Source organism: Pygoscelis adeliae, unplaced genomic scaffold (assembly GCF_000699105.1).
Source record: "Pygoscelis adeliae isolate BGI_AS28 unplaced genomic scaffold, ASM69910v1 Scaffold251, whole genome shotgun sequence".
In the NCBI taxonomy this organism is placed as follows: Eukaryota; Metazoa; Chordata; class Aves; order Sphenisciformes; family Spheniscidae; genus Pygoscelis; species Pygoscelis adeliae.
Genome location: NW_008824109.1, coordinates 982,174 through 985,885, shown reverse-complemented (window position 1 = coordinate 985,885; position 3,712 = coordinate 982,174).

The following is a 3,712-nucleotide window of genomic DNA, read 5'->3' as shown; positions in this document are numbered from 1 at the left end:
AAAAAAAAAAAAAAAGTATAGTTAGGTGGCTGTAAAGTTTAACATGGGTTAGTAGAAGCCTGGTGAAAACCAATCTGATAATGCAAATCATGGTGGTAATGGTAGTGAAATATGGATGGAAAACAAGCAAGACGCTTAGAAGACAGCAGCCAGAGCAATGCAACTTGGGAAAGGAACAACAACAAATGATCACTGTACTAAATCCAGTTAAGAATGAAACTATAATATATATTAAATGTAGCAGGCTTTTCCTTACCAGGCAGTATTCATGTAGCATTCAAAGCTGAACATGAAAATCTGAAAATATCACGATGTTATGTGAAAAGGATTATTGTACAAAAGAAATTTCTAGTAGTCAGGAAAAAAGAACCATTTCTTACTAAGGGCAAGCTTTAACTATTGATATAAGAACAATAACAACTGCTGATTATCATGAACATTTGACGTCTTCAGGTTCCTGCCAGGCTCACCACATGCTTTGTCAAGTTAAATGCTGGGAGGAAGCAATGTAGCTGGAACTTGCTGGAATGCATTAGGTGGGGAAGAGGAAACCCTATTTCCTGGCAAATAATTTTTTCAGCTAATGCTTTTTTGCAGTATTTGGCCAGCTGCATTGTTGAGTGAAAATAATATTTGGAGAAGGATGGCAGAACTCACTGGATAATATATAATCTTAAAGAATAAAATGTCACCATCACAGTGGGGATATGGAAGTAGGCTAAAGCCTTGTCCTTACCTACACAAAGTAATTATTCTGTGTAAGCTTCTTGAATTCCGTGGATCTCAGGAAGGTCAGAAAAGCGTCTTGCCACTTCTTCCACCTCAAGTCCCTGTGGTCATCTGGATGGCGGAGCCATGGCAGGAGAACTGCTGCTGGCAACAAATCTGACTGTGAGCTTTGCCCAGGGCCCCAGTGGATGGGCCCCTGTATCATGGAGGGGCAGGCACATGCCTTGCTGCTGACTCCACTGGCAGTATTTCATGCCACTTTCCCCAGAGGATTTAGACCAGAAGAAAACCACTGCAGAGTTTAGCTGATCCCTTCTTTACTCTCATGTTGGAGCCTTGTACAAAGAAAATGAGAGCAGACACCAAGCGCTGTATTGCAGTGTGATGATTAAGATTTATAGAGCCAAAATACTCTTTCAGATTGCTCCAGTAGGATGGCATCAAAGAGGAATTTTTGCCACGCTTTCTGCTATAACAAGCAAATCAGATGAGTTCTGAGTAGACAATTTTTTCTCCAACTTCAGTACTTACTATAGGTAAAACATTTACCAGGTGCATTTTTGTTTTCTAAATTATAGTCTGAAGATCTATTTTGTTCTATTACTGGGGGTAGGTTAGGCACTAACGGAGCAACAGTGGAGTAATACCCCCTGCAACTGCATTGTTCATGCAGGCAAAACTCTCTGGCTGTGTTGCCTAACAGTATTGTACAGGCAGAGATGATCTCACCCTGTCTGCGTTTTGAGCTGACCAGGCGTCATATGGATGCAGTTAGTGCAGTGCCCCATTTGAGCTAGTAAGAGACGTGGCATATTAGCTTGGGGCAACGTCTGACATTTAACATGTCTTCCAGCTGGCTTGAAGCACGGGCAGCGCGAGCTTGCGTCTGTCTCAGTGTGAACATTGCCTCTGCCTGAAAAATATTGCGCAAAACTGTGTGAAAGACTTGCAAAGTGATTTTGTGAAATCCTTATAAAGTGAAACACTCTCTGTAATATGAAATTATTCCTATTAGAGCTGCAGCTTGAGTAACTCTCATATATGATCAAGAACCACCAATTCAAGTTCTCTTGTCCCTTATTTTCTCTAAACACATTAAGGTTTTGTTAGTCTCCCACTGCTGGCATAGATTTTGACTACTGTCACATCATGCAAAAGGGGACTGCCTGAATTTGTTTAGCTTTTCAGGATGGATGCTGAATACCGTGATAGTGTAGGCACTATAAGAAATGTCAGGAGGAAAACTTTTGAGGAACTTTGTCTTTATTAGTTTATAGAATGAGTTATAGGTGTGCAGATGTCTTCAAAATTAATGGGACTTGGATGGCAAATTTTTTTTTCAGGGTTTAGCACATTAATCCTTGTACTAAATAGTAAGGATGGATATACAAGTGTGCATATAGATACATATGTCTCACGTGTATATATGTGCATGCATATATATGTCCACAGGTATGAGATACGTATATGTCACTGTAGAGTTGTGTGGCAAAGAAGCGATACAACTCCTGAGTTTCCACTGTCATTTTAATCTCTCAATATACCTTCCCCTTCCTCTCTTCTGTAGAAGGAGACCTTGTTTTCAAGCACTGAAATTTGACAGCAGCACTCAAGTAGGTGAGGAGACACTTCCCTTTGGAGAGTCCTAATGCAGGTTTTCCTTCCATTGGCTCCAAAACTGTTGATCATTTTGTCCCTATGTTTCCCTCTTCTGTGTCGAAAATGATCCAAGTATGGCAGAGATGAAAAACCCTGTATCCATTATCCTGCATCCTGTGAGACGTTAACAGGAATTCATAGTAGAGCCTTTCATTTTATGAGAGAGTTACATAGCGAACTTGAGAGCTTCTGGAAAAGTACAAGAAAATGCCAGGAAGCAACCTAGGAGATGTTAGGAGTGCAGCAGGAGAAAGCTGCTCCTGATCTGAGGGGCGCATGGTAAGAATGAGGCTCGGGCAGGTTTGTGCCAGCGTCAGAGCAGAACCTGGCCTCTGCTGTGCAAAGTGGCAGAAAGGCACCACTAAAAAAAGAAACTGAGGAAAGCCAGAAAGAACAAGCCGTTTCTCAGCAGATATGTGAGAATGGAGCAACTCCCACGGGAGGCCAAGCATGAAGGAGAAGTAGCCCAGCCAGCATGGCTGCCTCGCATCTTAATATAGCCGACTTCTTGGCAAAGCAAGGGGGTGAGGCCTGATGGAGGAGGAGAGCTGGGTTTGCTTTCCCAAAAACATGTTTGCAATAGCAAAGAAATCCCGCTGGCTCCGTTCCAGTAAACCATTAGGATTCAGTGATCTGGCAGTGAAATCCAGCTGTTGGAGGTGCATTCCTCAGTGCTTGTAGCAGATCCTGTCTGCCCCTTGTCTGCAGGTGGTCTGTACTCAGTGGGGAATTAGCTAAATGTGTGGACAAGAGGAGACCCCATCCTGCTGTTAGCAGCATCTATCCTCTTCCCCCCTAACCCCCCTTCCCCCAAGCCGTTTTGGAAACAAGTAGGCATGGCAAATGTGTGGTGTTGCGTGAACATACACTGACGAGCTGGATTCAGCCCAGAATTATTTTCTTCATAAGTGCTGCAGACCTGGGAAGGGGCTGTTTCCAGCATGGGCTTCTGCAGGCTCAGGCTGAGCTGGTTTGATGTGTGTAAGGTGTTGCTTTTGCCTGTTCCTGACTAACTTTGCTCCCTCAACAAGCAAAACAAAAAGCATTGACAACATTGCACAATAAAAATCACTCCTAGACCTAAATCCTGGGCACTGCCTCTGCAATACAGATTGGCAGGTAGGGAGATAATAAAATAAATATTGTGCTCTTTCCTCACTGTTGCTGTCTCTTACGTGGCAGCTATCCCACAATCTTTTCTGATTCCCTACTCTCATTTCCGTCCTTTTGAACCCTAGACCTTATTGACTCTTGTTTTTCTTTGTTTTCCCTGTTTGTTGGTGCCTTTTGGTTCTGTCCCATCCTTTGCTTTGAGTTCTTTGCC